At 45.7% G+C, this 11,660-nt stretch overlaps 1 protein-coding gene across 4 annotated transcripts in view; it reads right to left on the bottom strand.

Moving 5' to 3' along the window:
- Nucleotides 1-1,077, bottom strand: part of CTNNA2 (catenin alpha 2) — a 542,805-nt gene extending 541,728 nt beyond the window's left edge. For 2 of the 4 annotated variants that reach the window (XM_083756416.1, XM_083756414.1), the window contains exon 1: nt 996-1,077. The gene's annotated coding sequence lies outside the window, so the exon portion shown is untranslated. Of the gene's footprint in view, nt 1-561; nt 884-995 lie in introns of those variants that run through there. The other 2 variants (XM_083756415.1, XM_083756413.1) reach the window with 1 other exon arrangement.
- Between the last annotated feature and the right edge of the window lie 10,583 nt (nt 1,078-11,660).

Here is an 11,660-nt window from a genome sequence, read left to right on the forward strand (position 1 = left end):
GGATTCTCTGCCTGATTTCTCTCCCAAGCGCGCACACAGAGAGAGGCATGTGAGAAAGAAGAAGAAGAAAGGGAAAAGAAGGGAAAGAGGCGGTGGAGGGGGGGGGATAAACACACACACACACACACACAATGTTCATGTATGTGGTTCCCTCTCAGAGGCAGGAATTTTAAATCCTGCACAGAGACATGCATTTTGATGGAGGTGGGGGGGAGGGTTGGTAAGTGAGCGCTGTGACAGCCTGGCTGGCAAGAGAGAAAGAGCGTGAACACAAAGGAGGGAGGATGGATGGATGGAGGGATGGAGGAAGGGATGCAGGAAGGGATGCTAAGGTAAGGATGGGGAGGGGGCGAAAGGTGGCAGATGGGAGGCGGGGGGGGTAAGGATGGAGTCGAGGGGGGGACGGGAAGGAAAAGAGGGAGAGAGAGACGGACGGGAGAAGGAGGGATGGGAGGAAGGTGCCAGGGAGGAGGCGAGACAGACGGGAGGATGAAAGGCAGCAGCAGCAGCAGGAGAGGAGGAGGGAGGGATGCAGGGGAGGCTGCTGAGCCCCGGCCTCACCTCCGCTCGGTGCGTGGTGGGAGAGCCGCCTCGTTCGCCTCCTCACGCCGGGCTTGTGGCGCCCAACGAGCGAGCGGGCTGCGCTGCCTCGCGAGGGCTCCCCTGGCTCTCCCTCACGCACGCCAGAGAGCGCGACTGGCGGCGGCCAAGGCGGTCCCCGCCTACCTCCTCCTCGTCCTCCTCCCTCCCCGTCCTCCGCCCGGCCTTTCTCTCCCGCTCGGGCCCGCCTCCGCCTCCCTCCTCCTGACAAGCGGCGGCGGCGGCGGTTGTGAGGGAAGGGCCGACGACGCGCAGCAGCCGAAGGTTCCGCGAGCGCGCCTGCGCCGCCGGGGGAATAACGGCAGGTGGCGCCCGTTGAGGAGACGTTGCGGGGGGGGGGCACTCGCACTGCCGGCTCGCCAGCGTTGGGGGGGGGGTGGCGGTGTGCTTGTTACCTGAGAGAACGGGCGAGCGGGGCCCGGCCAGAGGCCAGTGCGCAGGTGCCGCCGCCGCCCGTGGGGATGGCAACGGCGTTGCTAAGCGCCCGCGGCGGCCACGCGCCGCCCGTTACAAACCGCGCGGGGGGGGGGGGGCGTGAGGAGAAGGGTCGGCCTGTGGGGCCTCAGGAAGAGAGAGGGGGATAAGGGCGTGAGGGAGGGCAAGTGGGTGTAAAGGGGGAGGGTTGTGAGGGAGAGCAAGTCGGTGGGGGAGGGTTAGTGGTGTAAGGGGGGAGGGATGTGAGGGAGAGCAAATGGGTGGGGAGGGTTAGGGGTGTAAGAGGGGAGGGGTGTGAGGAAGAGCAAGTGGGTGGGCGAGGGTTGGGGGTGTAAGGGGGGAGAGGTGTGAGGGAGAACGTGGGTGGGGGAGGGTTAGGGGTGTGAGGGGGAGGGGTGTGAGGAAGAGCAAGTGGGTGGGGGAAGGTTAGGGGTGTAAGGGGGGAGAGGTGTGAGGGAGAGCAAGTGGGTGGGGTGTAAAGGGGGAGGGTTAGGGTGTAAGGGAGAGCAAGTGGGTGGGGGAGGGTAAGGGTTGTAAGGTAGGAGGGGAGGGTTAGAGGGGGAGGGGTGTGAGGAAGAGCAAGTGGGTGGGGGAGGGTTAGGGGTGTAAGGGGGAGGGAGAGCAAGTGGGTGGGGGAGGGTCAGGGGTGTAAGGGGGAGGGGTGTGAGGAAGAGCAAGTGGGTGGGCGAGGGTTGGGGTGTAAGGGGGAGAGGTGTGAGGGAGAGCAAGTGGGTGGGGTGTAAAGGGGGAGGGTTAGGGTGTAAGGCGGGAGGGTGTGAGGGAGAGCAAGTGGGTGGGGGAGGGTAAGGGTTGTAAGGTAGGAGGGGAGGGTTAGAGGGGGAGGGGTGTGAGGAAGAGCAATTGGGTGGGGGAGGGTTAGGGGTGTAAGGGGGAGGGGGAGCAAGTGGGTGGGGGAGGGTCAGGGGTGTAAGGGGGAGGGGTGTTAGGGAGGGCAAGTAGGTGGGGGAGGGTTAGGGGTGTAAGGGGGAGGGGTGTGAGGGAGAACAAGTGGGTGGGGAGGGTGGGGTTAGGGGGAGGGTTAGGGGTGTAAGGGGAGAGGGTGTGAGGGGGAGGAGTGTGAGGAAGAGCAAGTGGGTGGGGAGGGTTAGGGGTGTAAGGGGGGGAGGGGAAATGTTAGAGATGAGAAGGGGAGGGGTATGAGGGAGGGCAAGTAGGGTCCGGGTGGGGGGACTGGCCAGCGTTAAGACCCCAAGCACTGAAAAGACTGTGTTGGGCACCCCACCCTCCCAATGTGCATTTCAAAATAAAAACCATACTAAATAATACTATTGTTTTAAATATCAAACGGAAAGTGTTAAATTCTTTTCTTTCTAAAAACATATTTTGGGGAGGGGGTGTTCACCCTTTGCTGGTGCCCTTGGCAGGTGTATACTTTGTCTTCCGGCAGAGGCTGGTGTGCGCGCGCGCATGTGCGCAAATGCTAGGAGCCTACATATCTGTGCCAAGGGCCTACCAATCTATATCCATGCACATTCTCCTTCCATATGTCCTCTTTGTCCCCTTCTTCCTATAGCTGCTTGTTTTAGGAAAATACTTATTTTTACGGGCAGGCAAACCTCTGAACATAGCAGAACTGTTACTCTTTGCTTACGTCTTTGAAGGGGTGGAAACAATACATGAGAATAAGTTATCTTTCAGAGATATGTCATCAATACCGGTGCACAGTCTTTCACATTTTTATCCAAAGTGGATACTCCAAAGATTTACATGCATTTGAAGTGGCATAAAATTATTGCCTTTGTTAGATGTGTAATCAATAGAACAATACCAAGTTTCCACAGATTTGTCTGCATCCGATCCTTTCCCCTACTTGTGGTTATGTATATTTACTTCATAGGATTTATATCCTGCTTCCCTCTACCACCAGCTGTTTGTATAGAAAATTTTAAAATGCCCATTTTAAAAATAAAAATCAAACTGTAAAATCATATATATATATATATATATATATATATATATATATATGCAAAACCAGCATAAGCTGAAAATAAAATGACATGTTAAAAGTGTAAAGACAAAAAAAAAGTATTTAGTGGGTGTCAAAAGCTACAACAAAGGCATAATTTCTGACTATTTGGATGTTATTTTTTATGTTATATATGTTTATCTAACATAACAGGCTCCTGACAATATATACATGCATGCATATATATATATATATATATATATATATGCAGGTTTTGGTGTCCTCGGGTGTCTTCCCGTGTAAAAGTTGGGGTGTCTAGGCGACGTTTCGACGAGGTCTCACTCGTCATCTTCAGGCTGGTGCTTTCGGCTTCTTGTTACTGGAACAGAGCGGGATCTCAATGTTTGAGTTCCTATAAATACTGTAGAGGGGGTGTGGTGTCTAGCCTCCAATGTTCTGGGCAGAGAGGAAGTTCCCAGGCTAGTGTGCCTTTTCTTCTTTTGTTCCTTAATTACTTGAGAGATACCTTGAGTGATTTCTTGAGTGATATCCTGAGTACCACTTAGGTGGGTCATTAGGTGTGGATTAGTTGCTAAAGTCTTTGTGTCTTGACCTCTTGAACTTTGTGAAGAGTTTTCCTGAGAAGATGGCTGTATTGCACTTAGTTGTGCTTTGGCTTGGCTTCGTGTATAGGGGCGAGCTGTGGTTTTGTGGCTTGTGTCAGCCAGATCTGTGTAGGGATTGCAGGGGGGTGCAGCATCCGGAGGTGCCACCATGGATTGGCTACTGGATGGTGTCAGTAATTCATCTGTGGAGAGGGTCTGGGTTTGGGTCTGGTGTGGTTGATTGGTGTTGGCGTTCTGTGTGCCTCTGGATCTGGTGTCAGTTTTTGTGGGGAGGGCTAATTTCCAGATGTCTGGCAAGCGGGATGTGTCGTCACGCTTGTTCATGTTGTGAGGGTGTTTCTCTATCTCGATGGCTTCCATGATTATTCTCTTGTGGTGATGTTCCGCGTTAAAGAGCAATTTGGAATCTGCAAAATTAATTTCGTGTCCTGTTTCTTTCATGTGTTGGAAAAGAGAGGAAGTTTTTTCTTCTTTTTTGACGGCATTCTTGTGTTCTGCGATACGTGCATTTATTCGTCTGTTTGTTTGTCCAATGTACGTGGCTGGGCAGACTTTGCAGGGTATTTCATAGATCCCTTGGTTTTCCAACTGGATTTTATCCTTGGGGTTTCTGAGGATATTGGCTATTTTTTGGTTGGTGCAAAAGGCTGTTTTGATATTGTGTTTATGGAGGATTTTGCTAATTTTATCTGTAGTGCCCTTGATATAAGGAAGGAGGGCCATGCCATTGTTTTCTTCTGTGTCTTGGTTTTTGGGGGGTGTTTCCTTTTGGATTAGCTTCGTAATCCTGTTTTGCTGGTATCCATTGGCAATTAACACATTTGAGAGATTCTGTAACTCAGTTGTCAAGTGGTCTTTGTCAGCCAGGCGTTTGGTTCTGGAGATGAGAGTCTTGGCTACGGAGTTTATTTGTGCAGGGTGGTGGTGTGATTGTGCATGTAAGTAGCGGTTGGTGTGTGTTTTTTTCTGGTAGATAGTGTGTCCTAGGGAGCCATCAGGTTTTTTGTAGATTAGGACGTCAAGGAAGGGAAGTTGGTTGTTGGCTTCTATTTCCATAGTGAATTGTATTTTGGGGTGTAAGTTGTTGAGATGTGTGAGGAAGCTATCCAGTTTTTCCTTCCCGTGTGGCCAAATTACAAAGGTGTCGTCAACATATCTGAGCCAAAGTTTGGGTTTGTGTTCTGACTTGTCTAAAGCATTGGTTTCAAAGTGTTCCATGTACAGGTTTGCGATGACCGGTGAGAGGGGTGATCCCATAGGTGCTCCTTCTATCTGTTTGTATCTTTGTCCATTGTGGATGAAGTACGTGTTGGATGAAGTACGTGTTCTGGGCAGAGAGAACATTGGAGGCTAGACACCACACCCCCTCTACAGTATTTATAGGAACTCAAACATTGAGATCCCGCTCTGTTCCAGTAACAAGAAGCCGAAAGCACCAGCCTGAAGATGACGAGTGAGACCTCGTCGAAACGTCGCCTAGACACCCCAACTTTTACACGGGAAGACACCCGAGGACACCAAAACCTGCATTCCTGTACCCGTGAAAATCTACGAAAGCAAATATATATATATATATACACACACACACACACACACACACACACATATATATATATGCCTTCCTTTTCAACCTTCATTCCTTCTTTTGCTTCATTTCCTATCTTGTGTCCTTTGCCTTTATTTCTGACCATCTCTGTTCCTTTCTTTGTATCCATCATCTCTTGCAGTCTGTAATCTCCTACTCTATGGGGGAAAGTCTCTACAATTTGTTGTCATTTTTTAAAAAAAAATTTAAATGGTCAAAGGTAAATCAGTACAGAAAAAGTAGCATGCTCACCAATATTTACTAATGCTTAATAAAAGTCGTTAATATACACCACTGCTTAACACCATACCCTGCTCATCAATAAATACACCTCAGTTTCAACCAATCATTCGCATCATTGCAAAAATGTACCATCACTAAATACTGTGGTACCTTGGTAGTCAAACACCTTTGATGTCGAACAGATCAGCTCCCGAACGCCTGGAAGCGAGTGTTTGCGAATGGGAAGCCGAACATCCGATGCGTTTTCCGATTGAGTGAAGGAAGCTCCTGCAGCCAATCGGAAGCTGTGCCTTGATTCTCAAACCGTTCCAGGAGTCGAACAGACTCCTGAAACAGATTATGTTAAACAACCAAGGCACCAGTGTATACATATTGTATTACTATAATGATTTGGAATAATCCAATTCTTGCTAATTTCACAATCAACTATATTAACACATAAGTAACATATTGTTATTTATTGTTGTTAGCCGCCCTGAGCCTGGCTTTGGCTGGGGAGGGCGGGATATAAATAAAAAATTATTTTTATTATTATATATGAAATTGACTTTTTTCTGAACTTTCTTTTAGCATTCTAATGTTATAGTCCAACTATTAACTTTCATCAAGAGAGGAAAACTATAAATGTACAGTGGTACCTCGGGTTACATACGCTTCAGGATACAGACTTCAGGATAACCCAGAAATAATACCTCGGGTTAAGAACTTTGCTTCAGGATGAGAACAGAAATCGTGCTCCGGCAGCGCGGCAGTAGCAGAAGGCCCCATTAGCTAAAGTGGTGCTTCAGTTTAAGAACAGTTTCAGGTTAAGAACGGACCTCCGGAATGAATTAAGTACTTAACCCGAGGTACCACTGTATAGCAAGCCTACTCAGGCTGATTTTAGAAAGATTTTTATAATTTTATGCATGTTTTTAAAGTCTGTTGATTTTTGGTATTTTTTATATATATAAACAGCTTGGTGTGTGTTTTTTTATTGAGTTGTGTATAAATCTTCTTAAATACCGGTAAATAAAAATGCATCGCCAGTCCCCGATTATGAGTTGCATCATTGGAGGCCAAATAATAAAATAAAAATTAAACTCTAGTGTAGAGCAGGAAGGGATGGCGACTAATAAAATTCACAGGAAGTCTGTTGATGATTTATTGAAGAAAGGAGATGTGTGGACTGTGAGATAAGAGGCCCATGGGAGATACATCTTACTTGCTCATCGCTGATGGGTAACTCCAAAGGCTCACCCTATTTCCTTGACTGTAATTTTTTACAAAACAAAACAGATTTTAATATTGTAATTTTAAATTACTGTAACCTGCTTTGGGACCTTATGGTGAAAAGTGGGCAAGAAAATGAAATGAGGATGAGTCAACCATGCTACTGTAAAATAGGATTAGAAATCACCATAATGAAAATCTCAGTTTTAATAATAATAATAATGTCTCAAGAGACAGGTGGACAAAGTACCCCAGAAGGTGCACAGTGTGTCCCCCACCAGCGGTACTACCCCTCCCCTAACACCCCTTTCACCCCACAGCGTTAATAAAGGAATCACAATCAGCAGATGAAGCTATGAAGAGGAAGATTATGGTACAGTATTTTTCTTTCCTGGAAACATTTACTGTAATTTCAGCCGCAGGTGACTTTTATGGGTCATGCTTATATACCTTTACACTGTGTCATTCTCCCTAGTTATTTATGGCTGATTACTTCCCCCCGCCCCCTTTCTGAAGGCATGATGTCAGGATTTGAAAAGCTTCAGTCTAATGATCTGTACAGCTGAATACCAGAAGCAGTTTTTTAAATGCTTTTTTCCCCCCTTCGTTCCCAGGCAGTCATGAGCTCTGGAAGATGAAGCGAGGGGAGGAATATGCGGTACAAAATTGTGTTTATCTATGTTATGGTAACAGCTAGTTAGAAACAAGCCTTGATGTTCTTTGATTACTGTTAACTGCCTCAAGTGAAACTGAAGCAAAATGTTGTTCCTCTTAGCATGAGAAGGCAACATTTATCAGGTTGGAGAAACCAAAGGACAGTCTTTTCCAATTCTCACAAAACATGATGAGGCAATTACATTACCATTTTCTGTAGAAAGTATTCTGCCTGTGATGTTATTTTTGTCTGGTTATTTAGGGAGGAAAAAACACCCTTCAATACAGGGAAGTATTTCTAGATGTTGAAACCCAGTCTCATCAATAACTCTCATCAATAAAGCTGAAACAAGGCTTCCAGGAAATTTCCAGAAATGCTGTTAGACCACAAATTAGCAAATTGTACCTTTGTTGAGCAAAACACAAGTTGTGGCACTCAAGTTTGCACTGCCAGGTGGGTGAGAATTCCTTGGGTGTGTAGAGGGATGTGCGCTCCTGTGACATCCCTGAGTTGACTTTGGGATGCAGTAAAGCTTTGCAGCCATCAGAAAGACGTCCTAGACATTAGCTAGAGCCACAAAAGAATTGCAATACAAAAAATGTAAATTTTCACAAAATCTCACAATAGCCTTTTGATTTCGTGATCACACATGTGTTAGATATGCATCCATAATCGCTTTAGTCCAAAAGGTGGGACTCAACATTTCATGACAAAGCTGCTGGTGGTCTAGATTAAGGGACAGTCCCCGGATTTACACATCAGTCCCCATACAAAATCCATTGAAGTTGAAAAGTTTTCCTGGATTCATTGAAAAAAATCTGGTAACCTTAGTCCAGATGCCATATGGAATGCAAAAGAGAGTTTTTAATGTATTCATTAATGGGTTGCCGCAGGACTGCAAATGCTACGTTATGCTGAACAGAATAAAAATATTGAAAATCTTTTTCAAGGTATCCTGAATTTTGTTCTTAAAACCATATTTTCTACATCCTGATTATGCAGAGAAGTTGAATGTGCACATATTTGCTTATTTGCATGAACAATTCTGCTTCTGTCTGTGATAAAGAGATTCTGTGCAGACTAGTAATGCACTTACATGCCCTGACAAATAGCAATTCATCTTGCAGTGCGGTCTTCAGCATGTTTACTTGAAAGCAAATTTCACTGATCTCAGTGGGGGACTTTCTCTCCCATAAGAATGCATTTATCAATCATTTACAGATTAGAACTATAATGCTGTACTGTACTTCAGTGTTTCATGATTATTATTTGCTGTATAATTTTACCCATTGAACCGCACTTTGATATTTTCAGATTATCAACAGCACGTGTCATAACTAAATGGCCCTACATGCTTTCAAACTTTGCAGTTACGTGGGCTAGAAACTTGTTGTTTTTCTAGATAAAACGTCTATGAAAGCTGAGATGCTCAGTATGCTGAATTGTGCATTTGATGTCAAATTCCATGCTTGCATGATGCAGTGATAAAAAAAAACCAGCCATAGTTATATTATGTGCTGTTATGTAATGTGAACTAATTACACATGGTGGCTACAATCACTAAATTTCTGGCACCTTTAAAGACTAAGACATTTATTGTGCCTTAAGGATGTTTGTTGTATGGGGTGTTAGGGGAGGAGTAGTACCTCTGGTGCAGACACATCATGCTCCTTCTGGGGTAGTTGGTCCATCTTTGGTCTTGATGCTGCACTCAGCTCTCACCTGCGGCTCCTAGAAGCTGTCAGCATGCAAAAGTGACCACATCTCGGGAACAGCTACAACTGGCCATCTAAACTGGGTGAGGGTAGCCAATGGGCCTCAAACCCTCACTGAGATAGAACGTCCTCTGCATTCAAAGACAGGCTCTGGCGGATTGGGCAGACAAGACTAACAGTGGGTCCAACGGTCAAGAAAGCGGTTTCTGCATGTGCTGTAGAGGGAAGTGAGGGGCAGATGCGGCTGGGAAGGTAGCTTCTCTAGGATCCTACACCTCCGCTGCCTTGTGGGGTATCTTCAGAAGAAGGAAAGGCACAGGAGTAAACCCTACACAAATCCAGAGAGGAGTCCCTAAGGCAGTTGGATGGCAACTTGTACGTCTCTTTCCGGCAACTCCTGCAGCCAAGCAGGTGCAAATCATATTGTTCTGCTTTCCTTTGAACATCAATGTGGCTGAGAGGGGGATCTTGTCACACGGGCAGCCCGGGACCTTCATACAAACTGCCCAGGGAGGTCACTTTGGTGATGTTAACGCAGTAGTTTGATTTCATCCAGAGACGCAATCCACTGTCTTTCGAGATAGATGGATGCCAGCAACAAGCATGTTTGTGTGTAGAAATGGCCATAAAGATCCAAATATATACAAGTTAAGAACAAAATGAGCTTTCACAACTGCAATCTTGGGTTGAAATAAGCTCCTGCTTTCTATACAAAAGGAACACCATAAGCAGAATAGTTTGTCTAGTGGGGCAGAAACCCCCAACCTCACCTGAGCCTGAATTCTGTTCTACAGAACTGCATTTGCTAATAAATTCTACTTCAGCAGTTTCATATTGAAGAGTCCTTTTGAAGTTTATTTTTCTTGAAGTCTGGTGACTGAGGTCAGCAGCAGTGTGTCCTGGGAAAGTGAAATGTTCTCCCACTAATTTCTGAACACTGCAATTTTTAATGTCACATTTGTGTCCATTCTCTTGCGTACAGGCTGACCTGTTCTGCTTTTGCTTTGTTCTTTCTTGTTTCATCTTTATACCACTGGATACTGAAGAGGAGGCAGAAGAGAAAGCAGCACACTGCTCCTTTTCATTTTGGGCCAAGTCACATCATAGAACTGGGGCAGTGTCAGTGTTTCCTGCAAAGTATACACCACAGATGCGGAACCTCTGCTCCTATAGGCCAGATCAGCACTGAGTGCAAAGCCTGCCAGAAGTGGCTTCACTCAAGAACTACTGAATGGAGAAAATCCCTGCCACCTTGGTCTTAGCAGGGACCTTTGCAGCTGTGACTTGAATTCAAGCAAGACTGCAAAGGAAGAATTGTATGCCATCAGGGAACCAACAGATGGTTGTCCCTACCACCTGCCTCATGTGTGGGCCGGCCCTGCCAGTGCATCCTATCTTTGAAAATCCTTGCCCTTTCTGAGGTGGAAAACTAAAGTCTCAGTTGCGTGCTGCTGGCTTTCATGGCTGAACGCTGCTCTGTGCAAATAATAATAATCCTTGCATACATAAAGCTAGCTTCTCTCTGTGCCATCTATTTTTATGAACTTGCTAGGAATATATTTGTATGGAGGAGTGTTCAATCCTGTGATCCTGTCTGCATTCCGAAATAGTAGTGCACAGATGCAAGTTTACCTCCTCAGAGTACTAGGTCCTTGATGCCAGATACCTAATCAAGTCCTTTCTCGTTCCATTTGCCACTCCTGATGTCTAAAGGCCTCAGACTGACAAGTATTAGTATTAGCAGCCCAGTGTGTGGCAGTAAGGCTATCAAATCTCAAGTCATTTAAAGTAGGCATTGTATGCAAATTCATCAACAAGCTGAGGTCTGGCACTTGGTCACTCGCCATGCCCTCAGTCATTCTGTTCCTCCTCATCTGGCTCCGCACAACCTGTCACTCAAAGCAGCCAAGGACTTATCCTAGCTTGTGTATGCAATAGCTAGAAGGGGAAGCAGCAGATGTAGTTTATTTTGGAAAAACCCCAGGGGAGCCCTCTACCCTCGTTTACATTTCAAAGACGATGGGGTAACATCTCCCTGCATCTCCCTTTTTATTAAAGCTGGATTTAGAACCACTGGGACTAGAGTCCTCTTCATGCTCACCTGAGCATAAGACTCCTTGAACATAGTGGGTCTTGCTTCCAAGTAAACATGCATAGGATAGAGCCTCACATGTGCATATCATCAATTCTCTACAAATGACCCTGCAAAGTAAAAACTCTTCTGTTGTTAAATTTATTAAAAACCATCCTTTTATTAATGCTTTTCCTTCAGAGTCCTAGGAATATTTTCTTTCTTCTTTCTTTCTTTCTTTCTTTCTTTCTTTCTTTCTTTCTTTCTTTCCTAGCTTCCCCCTTTGCTGTGTGGTCCTTCCTGTAGTTTTCAGACGTGAGCAGCACATGAAAGATCCACCCTTTGTTTGCTATTAGGAATGCGGTTTGGAAACCTGGAATATATTCAAAAGTCTTGCTCTATAGCAGATCCAGCTTTTAGAAACACACTTGGTGGCAATTGTGAACATTTTTGAAATCCTGGTCTTACTGTAACATATACCGCATGGATTTCAAGGGATCGTGTTTAAGATCACAACTATGCAGCCCAATTCTGTGGGTATCATTTTGAGGATAAAATCGCTTGCATCCACAAAGACCTTGACTGCTGTTA

The sequence above is a fragment of the Podarcis gaigeae genome (assembly GCF_964106915.1).
Source record: "Podarcis gaigeae genome assembly, chromosome: 9".
Classification (NCBI taxonomy): Eukaryota; Metazoa; Chordata; class Lepidosauria; order Squamata; family Lacertidae; genus Podarcis; species Podarcis gaigeae.